The sequence below is a fragment of the Hemitrygon akajei genome, chromosome 22, assembly GCF_048418815.1.
Source record: "Hemitrygon akajei chromosome 22, sHemAka1.3, whole genome shotgun sequence".
Classification (NCBI taxonomy): Eukaryota; Metazoa; Chordata; class Chondrichthyes; order Myliobatiformes; family Dasyatidae; genus Hemitrygon; species Hemitrygon akajei.
The window spans coordinates 8,663,000-8,679,344 of record NC_133145.1 but is presented as its reverse complement, the minus strand read 5'-3'; the positions used below and the strand labels follow the sequence as shown (position 1 = coordinate 8,679,344).

At 43.1% G+C, this 16,345-nt stretch overlaps 1 protein-coding gene across 2 annotated transcripts in view; it reads left to right on the top strand.

The window, feature by feature from the left end:
• Positions 1–12,802, top strand: part of LOC140714953 (E3 ubiquitin/ISG15 ligase TRIM25-like) — a 106,505-nt gene extending 93,703 nt beyond the window's left edge. The window contains exon 9 of one of the 2 annotated variants that reach the window (XR_012096033.1): positions 12,700–12,802. The gene's annotated coding sequence lies outside the window, so the exon portion shown is untranslated. Of the gene's footprint in view, positions 1–2,423; positions 2,441–12,699 lie in introns of those variants that run through there. The other variant, XR_012096034.1, reaches the window with a different exon arrangement.
• Positions 12,803–16,345: the final 3,543 nt, after the last annotated feature.

Genomic DNA, 16,345 nt, shown 5'->3' with positions numbered 1-16,345 from the left:
GCATTTCATAATGGCTGATGTTAATGCCACCGAACAATAGTCAATTAGACAGGTCTTTAAAAAATTAAAAATTAGTCACCTTCTTTAAAAAAAGGGATTTGTTTTACCTTTGTGCAGGAGAAGAAAGTTGCAGGGCTGTGGGTAGATGAATCAGGGAGAAGGGTTGATGACAGCTCTTTTGAAGAGCGGATCAGACAAAATTAACTGGATGAGTGCTTCGGTGTTCAAGATTTGTATAATTCTTGAGTAATAGCTTTCACCTTGTGTGGACTCTCCTGTCAGCGAGGGGGCAGTGTTAATATTCTGCAGGCTCTTCTGAAGTACTTTAGATAATGAATAAGCAAAGATTTTGGTTCACTCTGATGCTTGCTCTGTCCCACATTTCTGTAAACTCCATACTGGCCAGTATTTGAGGAATTATCCAAATTTATGACACATTAATGTGATTAAAAGCATTAGATTAGCTCACATCCACAGAGATGACCATTGCAAGAGGGAATAATGATTACATCTGTGGATTTCTCGCTGTACAACAGCAGGGATGGATTTTAATCAGATTGTTTGGGGGAAGGTTGAACTAGACAAGGTGTTGAAGTAGTTTCTGCAAAGAATAAACAGAATGCTTTTACTGTGGAGCAATGAACAGGCATTGGGAATGTTGGATGAAGTTACTCCCACATGGCAATTTGTTTCCATAATGAGACCTTAAACAGCTGCCAAGGGCTTGTTCTGTATATTGTGAAGGCCTGTGCACTTTATATAGCCTCTTTGCTCGTCAAATTTTCCCCACCGAAAACAGCCCAGGTGAGGATTTTGTGCTGTAAAGCCATGGCTCTATTGGTTGTGCCACTGTGCTGTTCAGATGATCAGTGAAGCAGGGATGATGGGATAATCCTCAGAGATGCACAAAATAAAAAGGATGCAAACTATGACAGAAGAAGGGAAATTGATAGTACAGTTATCTGACCCATTTGCTATTGGGCGGATATCATTAAACTGGAAAGAGTGCAGAAAAGATTTACAAGGATGCTGCTAGAATTTGAGGGCCTGAGCTGTAGGAGAGGTTGGGCGGACTAGGACTTTATTTTGAGGGGACTGAGGGATAATCTCATAGAGATGTATAAGATAATGAAACACATAGGGTGAATGCTCTCTGTCTTTTCCCCAGGGATGGGAAATTAAGAACTAGAGTGCATAGATTTAAGGTGAGAATGTAGAGATTTAATAGGAACTTGAGGGGAGACTTTGTTACACACAGGGTGGTCAGTATATTGAAGAGCTACTGGAGAATATGGCTGGAGCAGATACATTGACAGGCCTTTGGAAGGCATTAGGACAGGCAGATGGATAGGAAAGGTTAAGAAGAGTATGGACCAAATGCAGGGAAATAGGACTAACATGGTGTCCTGTGGGGTGCATTGCTTATTCTGCCTCTCAAAAGTTGCTTTATCATGATTGGTTAGTTTAGAAACTGCAGGCACTTTTCCTAATGGTTGGTCACCTGGTGTCCAGTTTCAAATATCCCAGGTATAAAATAGCACATGGAAGAGACCTGCTTTCTCTTCCTTTTGTTTAAGGCAAGTGGTGCACATTACCTTTAGGAAGGTATGCTTTGCGTGCACTTTTAGCTAAGTGTGTTTGTTGAAAGTATGTCAGTTGAATATTCAGCTTTGTAGTTTTTGTAGCTTGGGGAGCATGAATGTTTGATAAAATGTTTTACTGTTTGTGAATAAATGATTAATTCAGTATACCTATTCACGGTCAGTGTTTTTTGTCTCACTTGTCAGACCTGTAAACCTGATTCAACTTTACACATACAAGAGCATTTTGGTTAGGGTGGAGGAGTTAGGGTGCAGGGCCTGCTTCTGAGCTGGGTGGCTCTGTGAACATCAGTTGTGAGCAAACTATTTCTCAGGATGAAGATTCTGTAATTCATAACTCATTGGCCATCTCCTTCCTTTATGTGGCTATTTTCTTTATGTGGCTATCTCCTTTATGTGGCTATTTTCTTTATGTGGCTATCTCCTTTATGTGGCTATTTTCAAGGCAGACATTGTCCCAACACAGGAACAGATCAAAGGTTGGAAGGGGTCACAATTTGGGAGGTGAGGTTAAAGGAAAATGAAACATCATTGTATGCTGAAAAGAGGTCAGTCATTTAATCATGGGCTGTAGCCAGAGTGGTTGGTACAAATTCACCCTGAAATTTTCATAAATTGGATTCTATTGAGAGAAATTGACTTTGGATCGCACAGGCCTAGAAATGGAAACATTATAAGTTCCAATGTTTTGGCAAGTGAGACAGGAAAAAGAGTCCTGAGGGCAAATATTACTATTAGAGATTGAATCAAAGTGAAATCAAAGGTTCATTTTATTGTCAGATGATGCGTGTACAATATAACTCTGATATTTGTCTTCTCCAGATAGCCATGAAATACAGCAAGACCCTGGGAACTGATGAAATAAAAGACATCAACTTCCCATCCCCAGGCTTGAGAAAGAAAAGAAACAAAACTGTGTTTGATCCTGCTGTCAGTGGTTCTACAAATGGTTGGGGTGGGAAGTTGAGAGCAGTTCAGATAGAGATAAAGCTCAAGGTGAAATTAGTGAAGGAGATAGGAACAAAAAAAGCTAAGGTCAGCAGATGGACAAAAGGATCTGGCTGTGTGTAGTGGACTATATGTTTTAATTTAAGGAGTATAGTCAAATGAGATGAATGCAATGAAAATCATGAGGAAGGGTAGTTTCTTTGCAACTGAAAAGGGGATTAAAGAGGGGAGGGACTGGCCACTGATGTTTCAAGAAAGTGGTGGGGCTAAGGACGGTGATATAGAAAAAAGAACATAGAACAGGAGAGCTCAGTGCAGGCCATTCAGCCCACAATGTCATGCCAATCTTTTAAATTTAAATTCAATCTAAAACAAGGAATTCCTCCAATACGAGGAAATCTGCAGATGCTGGAAATTCAAGCAACACACACAAAATGCTGGTGGAACACAGCAGGCCAGGCAGCATCTATAGGAAGAAACATTGTTGTCATTTCGGGCCGAGACCCTTCATCAGGACTAACTGAAAGAAAAGATAGTAAGAGATTTGAAAATAGGAGGGGGAGGGGGAAATGCGAAATGATAGGAGAAGACAAGAGGGGGTGAGGTGAAGCTAAGGGCTGGAAAGGTGATTGGCAAAAGAAATACAGAGCTGGAGAAGGGAAAGTATCATGGGATGGGAGGCCTGGGGAGAAAGAAAAGGGGAGGGAAGCACCAGAGGGAGATGGAGAACAGGCAAAGAGTGATGGGCAGAGAGAGAAAAAAAGGAAGGGGGAAATAAATAAATCAGGGATGGGGTAAGAAGGAGAGGAGGAGCATTAACAGAAGTTAGAGAAATCAATGTTCATGCCATCAGGTTGGAGGCTACCCAGACAGAATATAAGGTGTTGTTCCTCCAACCTGAGTGTGGCTTCATCTTGACAGTAGAAGATAGACATATTAGAATGGGAATGGGACATGGAATTAAAATGCTTTCTCTGGTGGAGAAAAGGCAGCATCCATCATTAAGAACCCCGATCACCCAGGACATGCTCCCTTCTCATTGTTACCATCAGGGAGGAGATACAGGAGCCTGAAAGCACATACACAATGATTCAGGAACAGCTTCTTGCCCTCTGCCATCAGATTTCTGAATGGACATTGAACCCATGAACGCTACCTCACTACTCTTGTTTTTGCATTACTTATTTAACTATTTAACATACGTACTTACTGTAATTCACATTTTTTTCTATTATTATGTATTGCAATGTACTGCTGCTGCAAAGACAAATTTCATGACATATGCCAGTGATATTAAACCTGATTCTGATATAGGGACTTGGTGGGAAATTAACATGAGGGAGATGGCCTCTGATTGTCAAACTGGCCTATAGGGTCAAATTGCCTTCTCCTGCTTCTGTTTATTCCAAGAAGGTGGAAAGAAAAGCTGGAGAATTTTTCTTCCTCCTAGCTGGCAGCTGTGACAAATTTCCAGTTGCATCTTCAGAGCAGGAACAAGGCACAGTCAGATTAGTTTGCACTCCACTTTCCATCTCTTGTCTGACACATAACAACAGCCCTGTGAGTCTGCTCTGTCAACTGGCGAATTGATCAGGCTGCCAGTACCTGATGAGACTTCTCCCTCTGTCTCCTTTACTGTCTTTCAGCAAAGCTCCTTCACTCCAGGGATTTGTTGCATTGCTTGAAGCATTGGTTTTTGTTTTAGATTCTGTCGGTTTTCATCAGATCAAAGCACTCAGTAACTTTCATATTCGTTCATGATGTGATGGGCCCTGGCAGCTGGAACATCTGGCAGTTTATTTCTAGTCGCATGGTGGTCTGTACACATTCCTATGCATATATCGTCTGAATAAACAGTAAAAAGAAAGCTGCATTTAGATAGCATCTTTCACATTCTTGCACTCAGACAAAGCATTTTACAGCCAATAAAGACTTTTAAGTTGCACTCACTTGATTTGGGAAATAAAACGTGCACAGTGCAGACCACCATAGATACAAATGTTTTTCGTTAGTTTGAAAAATATGCGTTTTTTCATTAAAAATATATGTTGGAAATACATTACTGTAGTTACATTCAATCTGCCATCAAGTTATAGACAGGATCCAGATCTGGGTTGAGATGTGGAGTTCAGAGAAGTGTGAAGTAATTCACTTTGGAAGGTTGATCTTGAAGGCAGAATAAAGGGTTAATGGCAGGATTCTTAGAAGTGCGGAGGAACAGAGGAATCTTGGGGTCCATGCCAATATATACCCCAAAGTTGCTGCAAAAGTTGATAGGGTGGTTAAAAGGTGTAAGGTATGTTGGCCTTAATTAATTTGGGGATTGAGTTCAAGAGTTGTGAGGTACTGTTGCAGCTCTATAAAACTCTGGATAGATGCAACTTGAAGTATTGTGTTCAGTTCTGGTCACCTCATTTTCAGAAGAATGTGGAAGCTTTAGCGAGTGTGCAGAGGAGATTTAGCAGGATGTTGTCTGGATTAGAGTATGTCTTTTGAGGAAAGGATGAGGCGAGCTAGGGCATTACTTTTTGGAATGGAGGAGGATGAAATGTAACTTGATAGAGGTGTACAAGATTATAAGATGCATAGATGGAGTGGACTGCCAGCAACATTTTCCCAAAGCAGCAATGGCTAAGTTTTCTACAGAGAGTGGCAATTTTACAGAGAGCAATGGTAGAGGCTGACACATTAGGGACATTTAAGAGATTTTTAGATAGGCGCATTGATGAAAATAAATGCAGGGTAATGGAGTTTTTTAGGAGGGAAAAGGTGGATTGATGTTGGAGTGGATTAAGTATATGGACTGAAGAGGCCATACTGTGTTGTACTGTTTTATGTTCTAAACTAATGCATTCCATTCAACAGTGTACACATCTCGTGTCACCTCTCATGTCTCATCTTTACACCACAAGATGTTTGAGAGACTTAGATAGAAACATGCCCCTCAGTGTGCAGGACCCTGGACTGTGGTTCTTCCCCACAGAGACTTCGGATTGGCAGAAACAAGCTTCAGTGCATCCCTGAGTACAAAGCCCTGCAGCCTGGAATGTGCCTGCTGGCAGCATCTATTGTAGGCGTTTTGTTGGAATTGGCACCAAGTTGGCTGAGGCAGAGCTCAGATGCCTTCTTCACAAACCACTGTGTGTGTGGCACTACTTGAGAAGGCAGCTGGAATCTTGGGTTTGATTTTCAAACTGATGTTTCTGGCAAAATAGTACTCCCTCAGCTCCACTCGGGACTCTCAGCCAAGTCTTCCACCAAGGATTCATGACTGAGGTTTAAATCTAGTTTCATCGCATGACTGCAGAGTGATGGCTTTCACATGAAATACCTCCTCGCACCATAATAGAACATAGAAAACCTACAGCACAATACAGACCCTTTGGCCCACAATGCTGTGCCGAACATGTACTTACTGTAGAAATTGCTTAGGGTTACCCATAGCCCTCTATTTTTCTAAAATAGTCTGCTAAAACTGTCAAGGACCATTTTGATTCTACTTCTCATTCGCATTCTGACGTATCTGTCTACATACTCCTCCACTGCTGAGTTGTGGCTTGTCACAGATTAGAGGAACAACTCCTCCTATTCTGACTTGGTTGTCTCAAAGCTTATGGCATGAACATCGATATCTCTGACTTCCAGTAACCTTTCCCCTCTGTTTTTTCCTGATCCCCACGGGCCATCACCCCTTCTCTTTCTCCTCTCCCAACCTCTCCAAATGTCCATCACTCACACCTCCCACCTGTTCCTGTCCCTACCTCCATCCCATTATTCCATGGTCCACCTCCCTCTCCTATCAGATTCCACCTTAACACCAATCAGCTCCCAATATCTTTCATCATTTCCACAGTCCCTTCCCTCACCTGCCTGTGAACCCCCTCATCTGAATCTACCTATCACCCACCAGCTCTTGTTGCACCCCTTCCCCCCACTTTTGGTACTGGCTATTATTCTTCTTTCTTTCCAGTCCATGTGAATGCTTTCAACCCAAAATGTTGACTGTCCATTTCTCTCCAAAGCAAAAAAGCAAAAGACTGGTAGGTGATTGGTGGAATTAGATCAGGGAAAGATGTTATTTCAACTCCCTCCACCATTCCCACATTTTGTGGAATACATTTACATGGAACACCACCACAAAAAAGCAGCATCTATCATCTAAGACCCCTACCACCCAGGCCATACCCTCTTCTCACTACTACCATCGGGCAGGGGGCACAGACACCTGAGGTCCCACGCTCCCAGGTTCAGGAACAGTTACTATCCTACAACCAACAGGCTCCCGAACTGGCATGGATAACTTCATTCACCCCAACTCTGAATTGATTCTACAATCTACAGACTTACTTTCAATGACTCTTTACAACTCATGTTCTCAGTATTATTTTTATTTGTATAATTAGTATTCTTTTACTCATTAGTCTTTTGCCAGTCTTTGAATGCTTATAAGCACAAGGAATCCTGCAGATGGTGGAAATCTAAAGCAACACACACAAAATGCTGGAGGATCTCAGCTGGTCAGGCAGCATCTAAGGAAATGAATAAGCAGTCAACAGATCAGGCAACTGTTGATTCATTTCCTTAGATGCTGCCTGACCTGCTGAGTTCCCCCAGCAATTTGTGTGTGTTGCTTTGAATGTTTATGTATAGCTTTTCATAAAATCCTATTGTATTTCTTTTTTCCTGTAATTGCCTGCACAAAAATGAATCTCAGAGTAGTGCATGCTAACAGATACTCTCTTTGATAGTAAAATTATTTGAACTTTAAATATTGATTGAACTCCCCTCCAGCAGGGTCATAAGGGCCATGCGCTGCGTCATTTCCATTTCTAAACCTCAACTTCAGTCCACAGTCTCCCCCACTTCTTGTCTCTCCAATCATTTCTACCATCAAACAGGGGCACATTGGCCATTCCTATTGAGAAGATACTGAAAGCCTATTCATTATTATGTCAGTTTTGTTTGATAGATCTAGCAATGGCCTCAGTGGCACAACACCTCATAGTTACCAGAAATAATCTGCAGGAGGAACTCAGCGGGCTGAGGAGCTTCTGCCACCCACATGCTGTTCAACCCATTCAGTTCCACCAGCAGATTGTTTGCAGTACCAGGTTCCAGGATCTGTGTTCCCTTGTGTTTTGTAACTCCCCGCCTTTGCCTTCAAATATCACCCCCTTCCTCTGCAACACTCCATTACCACTGACTCCCCTCCCTGTTCCATTGTAACATCTCCAGGCAAACAGGGAGATGCACCGTCTGATTGTTTACACCCTCTTTCCCACTATCATGCACTGTAAACCTCTTTCTGGGGGGTGCTTATTTCTATTTTAAAATATTTTTAAAAAGGCTACAGTGTAGCCTTCTCAGTACTTATTATGGACAGCTGTTGTGCTTGGGTTAATGCAGTGATCTGGAGGACTGGGTAAAATAAATTCAAATCCCACCAGTGCAGCTGGTAAATTTAAACTCATTTGATTAAATTAGAGTCTGTAATCAAACACACTGAGCAGTAGCTTTAAAATGCTAACTGTTCTCTCTCCTGACCTACTGCATTCTCTGTTCCTGTCCAAATGGTGTATAAAGAGGAGTCCTGGGTCTGTGCCCTCAACAATGACATCACCCAGGACATGCCCTCTTCACATTGTTACCATCAGGAAGGAGTTACAGGAGCCTGAAGACACATACTCAATGTTTCAGGAACAGCTCCTTCTCCTTCGCCATGAATTTTCAGAATGGACATTGAACTCACGTACACTACGTCACTTTTTTTTGCACTACTTACGAGTCAAAGGAGGGCTTTGACTCGACAGGACTTCAGCGATAGTGGGTCAAGGAGAGGTAAGCTACTTGTGAGGAATAGGTGGTCTGTACTGGGAATTGGATATGGGATGTTCGGGAGACTTCCAGCCTCCCGGACGGCCATATTTGCGCCAGGTGCGTTGAGCTGCAGCTCCTTAGGGACCACGTTAGGGAACTAGAGAAGCAGCTCGATGACCTTCGTCTGGTCGGGGAAAGTGAGGAGGTGATAGTGAGGAGCTATAGGTAGTCACACTGGGGCCTGGGGAGACAGATAAGTGAGTGACAGTCAGGAGAGGGAAGGGTAAGAGTCAGGTACTAGAGAGTACCCCTGTGGCTGTACCCCTTGACAATAAGTACTCCTGTTTGAGTACTGTTGGGGGGGACAACCTAACTGGGGGAAGCAACAGTGGTGCATGTCTGGCCCTGTGGCTCAGAAGGGTAGGGAAAGGAAAAGGATGGCAGCTGTGATAGGAGACTCTATAGTTAGGGGGTCAGACAAGCGATTCTGTGGACGCAGGGAAGGAACTCGGATGGTAGTTTGCCTCCCATGTGCCAGGGTCCAGGAAGTTTCGGATTGCGTCCAAGATATCTTTCGGTGGGAGGGAGAACGGCCAGAGGTCGTGGTACATATTGGTACCGACGACGTAGATAGGAAAAGGGAGGAGATCCTGAAAACAGTCTACAGGCAGTTAGGAAGGAAGTTGAGAAGCAAGACTTCAAAGGTAGTAATCTCGGGATTATTGCCTGTGCCACGTGACAGTGAGTATAGGAATAGCATGAGGTGGAGGATAAATATGTGGCTGAGGGATTGGAGCAGGGGGCAGGGATTCAGATTTCATGATCATTGGGACCTCTTTTAGGGCAGGCATGACCTGTACAAAAATGATGGGTTGCACTTGAATCCGAGGGGGACCAATATCCTGGCGGGGAGATTTTCTAAGGCTATTGGGGAGAGTTTAAACTAGAATTGCTGGGGGGTGGGAACCGAACTGAAGAGACAGAAGAAGAGGCGGTTGGCTCACAAATAGAGAAGCATAGGCAGTCTGAGAGGGAGAATAGGCAGGAGAAAGAGAAGGGATATACTCAGGCTGATGGTTTGAGAGGTGTCTGTTTTAATGTAAGAAGCATCATGAACAAAGCAGATGAGCTTAGAGCGAGGATCAGTACTTGGAGCTATGATGTTGTGGCCATTGCAGAGACTTGGATGGCTGAATGGCAGGAATGGTTTCTTAGAGTGCCAGGCTTTAGACGTTTCAGAAAGGACAAGGAGGGAGGCAAAAGAGCTGGGGGTGTAGCACTGTTGATCAGAGATAGTGTCACGGCTGCAGAAAAGGAGGAAATCATGGAGGGATTGTCTACTGTCTCTGTGGGTGGAAGTTAGGAACAGGAATGGGTCAATAACTCTACTGGATGTTTTTTATAGACCTCCCAATGGTAACAGGGACATCGAGGAGCAGATAGGGAGACAGATTCTGGAAAGGTGTAATAATAACAGGGTCATCATGGTGGGAGATTTTGATTTCCCAAATATTGATTGGCATCTTCCGAGAGCAAGGGGTTTAGATAGGGTGGAGTTAGTTAGGTGTGTTTAGGAAGGTTTCCTGACACAATATGTAGATAAACCTACAAGAGGAGAGGCTGTACTTGATCTGGTGTTGGGAAATGAACCTGGCTAGGTATCAGATCTTTCAGTGGGAGAGCATTTTGGAGATAGTGATCATAATTCTAACTGCTTTGCCATAGCATTGGAGAGGGAGAGGAACAGACAAGTTAAGAAAGAATTTAATTGGAGTAAGGGGAAATATGAAGCTATTAGGCAGGAACTTAGAAGTATAAATTGGGAACCGATGTTCTCAGGGAAATGTATGGAAGAAATATGGCAAATGTTCAGGGGATATTTGCGTGACATTTTGCATAGGTACAATGAAGCAGGGAAAGGATGAGAGGGTACAGGAACCGTGGTGTACAAAGGCTGTTGAAAATCCAGTCAAGAAAAAAAGAAAAGCTTATGAAAGAATCAAAAAATGATAGAGATCTAGAAAGTTATAAGGCTAGCAGGAAGGATCTTATGAATGAAATTAGGAGAGCCAGAAGGGGCTATGAGAAGGCCTTGGCGAGTAGGATTAAGGAAAACCCCAAGGCATTCTACAAGTATGTGAAGAGCAAGGGGATAAGACATGAGAGAATAGGACCAATCAAGTGTGACAGTGGAAAAGCATGTATGGAACCGGAGGAGATAGCAGAGATACGTAATGAATACTTTGATTCAGTATTCACTACATAAAAGGATCTTGGCAATTGAGGTATGACTTACAGCAGACTGAAGATCTTAAGCACATAGACATTAAGAAAGAGGATGTGATGGAGCTTTTGGAAAACATCAAGTTGAATAAGTCATCGGAATTAGATGAGATAAACCCCAGGCTACTTGTGGGAGACAAGGGAAGAGATTGCTGATCCTCTAGCAATGATCTTTGCATCATCATTGGGGACAGGAGAGGTTCCAGAAGATTGGAGGGTTGCAGATGTTGTTCCCTTATTCAAGAAAGAGTGTAGAGATAGCCCAGGAAATTATAGACCAATGAGTCTTACTTCAGTGGTTGTTAAGTTGATGGAGAAGATCTTGAGTGGCAGGATTTATGAAAATTTGGAGAGGCGTAATGTGATTATGAAGCTTTGTCAAAGGCAGGTTGTGCCTTAACAAGCCTGATTGAATTTTTTGAGAATGTGACTAAACACATTGATGAAGGTAGAGCAGTAGATGTAGTGTATATGGATTTCAGCAAGGCATTTGATAAGGCACCCCATGCAAGGCTTATTGAAACACTAAAGAGGCATGGGATCCAAGGGGACCTTGCTTTGTGGATCCAGAATTGGCTTTCCCACAAAAGGTAAAGAGTTGTTGTAGATGGGATATATTCTACATGGAGGTTGGTGACCAGTGGTGTACCTCAGGGATTTGTTCTGGGACCCCTTCTCCTTGTGATGTTTATAAAAGACCTGGATGAGGAAGTGGAGGGATGGGTTAGTAAATTTGCCGATAACACAAAGGTTGGGGGTGTTGTGAATAGTGTGGAGGGCTGTCAGAGGTTACAGCAGCTCATCGATAGGATGCAAAACTAGGCTGAGAAGTGGCAGATGGAGTTCAACCCAGGTAAGTGTGAGGTGGTTCATTTTGGTAGGTCAAATATGATCGCAGGATGTAGTATTAATGGTAAAACTCTTGGCAGTGTGGAGGATCAGATGGATCTTGGGGTCTGAGTCCATAGGACACTCAAAGCTGCTATGTAGGTTGACTGTGTGGTTAAACAGTGCATTGGCCTTCATCAACCATGGGAATGAGTTTAAGAGCTGAGAGATAATGTTACAGATTCATAGGACCTTGCTCAGACCCCACTTGGAGTACTGTACTCAGTTCTGGTCACCTTACTACAGGAAGGACGTGGAAACTATAGAAAGGGTGCAGAGGAGATTTACAAGGATGTTGCTTGGATTGGAGAGCATGCCTTACGAGAATAGGTTGAGTGAACTTGGCCTTTTCTCTTTGGAGTGACGGAGGATGAGAAGTGGCCTGATGGAAGTGTATAAGTACATGTTCGGCACAGCTTTGTGGGCTGAAGGGCCTGTATTGTGTCGTAGGTTTTTCTATGTTTTCTATGCTGCCTGACATGCTGAGTTTTTCAAGTATTTGCTTCACATGCGAATCTGCTGGGGCATCAATAGTGTCCAATGCTCCTGATGTGGTCTCCTCTACATTAGTGAGACTCTTTATAAACTGTGACAGTTCCGCTTCATCCACCAAAAGCAGAACTTCCCAGTGGTCAAACATTTTAAATCCGATTCCCATTTGCATTCCATCATGTTGATCCACATCCTCCTCTTGTGCCTAGTGTGCCTAGATGAGGCCACCCTCTGGGTGGTGGAACAACACCTTACATCCAACCTGATGGCATGAATGTTGACTTCCCTTTCTGGTAAAAAAAAATCCTCCCCCTCCCCTCTTCCTCTATTCCCCAATCTGGCCTCTTACCTCTTCTCACCTGCTTATTGCATCCTCCTCCTTCCCTAGTTCTAACAGTCCACTCTCCTCTCCTATCAGATTCCTTCCTCTCCAGCCCTTTAACTTTCCCATCCACCTGGCTTCAACTATCACCTTCCAGCTAGCCTCCTTCTGCTCTTCTGTCCTTTTTGTTCTGGCCTCTTCCCCCTTCCTTTCCAGTCCTGAAGAATGGTCTCGGCCCAAAACATTGACTGTTTGTTCATTTCCAGAAATGCTGAGATCCTCCAGCATTTTCTGTGTGTTGTTTTCGATTTCCAGCATCTCAGAATGGCTCATGTTTATGATTTTCAGATTTTATTTCAGATTTCCAGCATATGCAGTTTTTTCCCATTTCTGTTTGAGCTCCTTTATGAAATTGGAACAAGTGCTGCAACAAAAGCTGGGAAATTACCTTGGGAAGAACAAATGGATCTACAAGTGTCTAATTGTCAGCACCAGAAGGGATCTTTGCCAACTGCAGTCAAAAGGAATGACTCATCTGATTGTGAATGCAAAAGGTTCTCCCTGAGGCCAAATGATGTAGCTTTGGGACAATGTTACCAGAGAAGTAAGTGGTCAGTTAAAACAGGAGTGCAGAAGCACATGCCAAATGCTGGAGGAACTCAGTAAGTCAGGCAGCATCTATGAAGGGGAAATGAACAGACGACATTTCAGACCAAGATCCTTCTTCAGGACCTTTCATCATAAGTCATGATGAAAGGTCTTGGTCCAAAACGTAAATTGTTTACTCCTTTCCTGATTCTGACTTGCTGAATTGCTCCAGCATTTTGTGTGTGTTTCTCAAGATCAGAATCAGAATCAGGTTTATTATCACTGGCATATGTCATGAAATGTGTTAACTTAGCAACAGCAGTTCAATGGAATACTTAATATAGCAGAGAAAAAAATAAAAATAAATGAATAAATCAATTAATTACAGTATATGTATATTGAACAGATTAAACATTGTACAAAATCAGAAATAATAGATATTTTAAAAAAGTGGGTTCAATGTCCATTTAGGAATTGGATGGCAAAGGGGAAGAACTGTTCCTGAATCGCTGAGTGTGTGCCTTCAGGTTTCTGTACCTCCTACCTGATGGTAACAGTGAGAAAAGGGAGGTCCCTAATAATGGGCACTGCCTTTCTGAGACACTGCTCCTTGAATTTCCACACCTGAAGCATCTCTTATGTGTATGAGGTGTATAGAGGACGTTGAATCTCTGGAAGCTTATGGAGAAGGATCATGATGACATTTGAAGAAGAATTGAATGATGTGCAGAGGGCAGAGGGTGATGGTGGGGGTAAGTTCACTGCTGATTCTCGAGTTGGAGAACTCAGCATGGTAACCTGTCTAAATTACTGTCACCCAATGGTACTTACATCCACAATGATGAAGTGTTTTGAGAAGCTGGTGTTGAAGCACATCAGTTCCTGTCTGATTGGTGACCTGAATCTGCTCCAATTTGCCAACTGGAGAAACAGGCCCACAGCAGATACCATTTCATTGGCTCTTTACACAACTCTGAAACAGGGAGTAAAATCAAAGATCTGAGGTGCAAATGAATTTTGGATGAAATAGTCAATGGTTTTAATCCTTCTACCAAAGTGCATGATCATACACATCCCGACACTGTCTTCCAGCTACCATTCGCCTGATCTGTCTAAGTCATTTCTGCTTCCTCAACACTACCTGCCACCCCACCTGTCTTCATATTGTTAGCAAACTTGGCCACAAAGCCATCAATTTCATCATCCAAACTGTTGACATAGGAAGGACTGGGGCTAAAAGCTCAATAGGAAGTAAGTTTTAAGGAATGCCTTAAAGTGAGAAATTTGGGACCTACGGTTTTGATCACAGTAAGTGTGGAACAACTTAAGTCAGGGGTGAGCTGGAATGGGAGAAATGCAGACATTACAGAGGAAACATTTTATCATCCTGGCTTATTTGATAGTTAGTGGTGGTCAGTGAGGTCAGAGGTGAGGGGTGTGTAGATGTTTCATAGAACATAGAATAGTATAGCACAGTACAGGCCCATCAGCCCACAATTTGAGCCGACGCTTAAACCCTGCCTCCCATATAACTCCCCCACCTTAAATTTCTCCATATATCTGTCTAGTAGTCTCTTAAATTTCACTAGTGTATCTGCCTCCACCACTGACTCAGGCAGTGCATTCCACGCACCAACCACTCTCTGAGTAAAAGACCTTCCTCTAATATCCCCCTTGAACTTCCCACCCCTTACCTTAAAGCCATGTCCTCTTGTATTGAGCTGTGGTGCCCTGGGGAAGAGGCACTAACTGCCACCTTATCTATTCCTCTTAATATCTTGTCTATCATAGATCTATCTATCATGTTTCCTCTCATCCTCCTCCTCTCCAGAAGGAAGATTCAGTCGCTAGGTATTCATGTTGAGGTAGTAAATTAGATTAGACATTGGCTCAATGGGAGAAGCCAGAGAGTGGTAGTGGAGGATTGCTTCTCTGAGTGGAGGCCTGTGACTAGTGGTGTGCCACAGGGATCAGTGCTGGGTCCATTGTTATTTGTCATCTATATCAATCATCTGGATGATAATGTGGTAAATTGGATCAGCAAATTTGCTGATGATAGAAAGACTGGAGGTGTAGTGGACAGTGAGGAAGGTTTTCAAAGCTTGCAGAGGGATTTGGACCAGCTGGAAAAATGGGCTGCCAAATGGCAGATGGAGTTTAATGCAGACAAGTGTGAGGTGTTGCACTGTGGAAGGACAAACCAAGGTAGAACATACAAGGTAAATGGTACAACACTTGATATTGTCACTTAAAGTAAAATTGGATAGGTATATAGACAGGAAAGGAATGGAGGGTTATGGGCTGAGTCGATGGGACTATTATAGACAGTAGGCCATTCGGCCCTTCTAGCCAGCACCACCATTCACTGTGATCATGGCTGATCATACACAATCAGTACCCTGTTCCTGCCCTCTCCCCATATCCCTGACCCCGCTATCTATAAGAGCTGTATCTAACTCTCTCTTGAATGTATCCAGAGACTTGGCCTCCACTGCCTTCTGGGGCAGAGCATTCCACATATCCACCACTCTCTGGGTGAAAAAGTTTTTCCGCATCTCTGTTCTAAATGGCCTACCCCTTATTCTTAAACTGAGGCCTCTAGTTCTGAACTCACCCATCAGCGGGAACATGCTTCCTGCCTTCATTGTGTCCAATCCCTTAATAATCTTATATGTTTCAATCAGATCCCCTCTCATCCTTTTAAATTCCAGTGTATACAAGCCCAGTCGCTCCAATCTTTCAACATATGACAGTCCCGCCATTCCGGGAATTAACCTTGTGAACCTATGCTGCACTCCCTCAATAGCAAGAATATCCTTCCTCAAAGGTGAGAGTGCAGTAGAACAGAACTCTTACTAGGTGAGAGTAAGTGTTCGGCTCGGACTAGAAGGGCCGAGATGGTCTGTTTCCGAGCTGTAATTGTTATATGGTTATATGGTTAATACTAAGGAGTGCAGTAGAACAGAGCAATCTGGGAATACAGATACATAATTCCCTAAAAGTTGGTGTTATAAATCAAAGTATTGAGTATAAGAGTTGGAATGTTATGGTGAGGTTGTATAAGACATTGGTGAAGCTGAATTTGGAGTATTGTGTGCAATTTTGGTCGCCTAATTACAGGAAGGATACTAATAAGGTTGAAAGAGTGCAGAGAAGGTTTACAAGGATGTTGCCGGGACTTGAGAAACTGAGTTACAGAGAAAGGTTGAATAGGTTAGGACTTTATTCCCTGGAGCGTAGGAGAATGAGGGGAGATTTGATAGAGGTGTATAAAATTATGTTGGGTATAGATAGAGTGAATGCAAGCAGGCTTTTTCCACTGAGGCTAGGGGAGAAAAAAAAAAGCAGAGGACATGGGTTAAGGATGAAAAGGGAAAAGTTTAAAGGGAACATTAGGGGGAGCTTC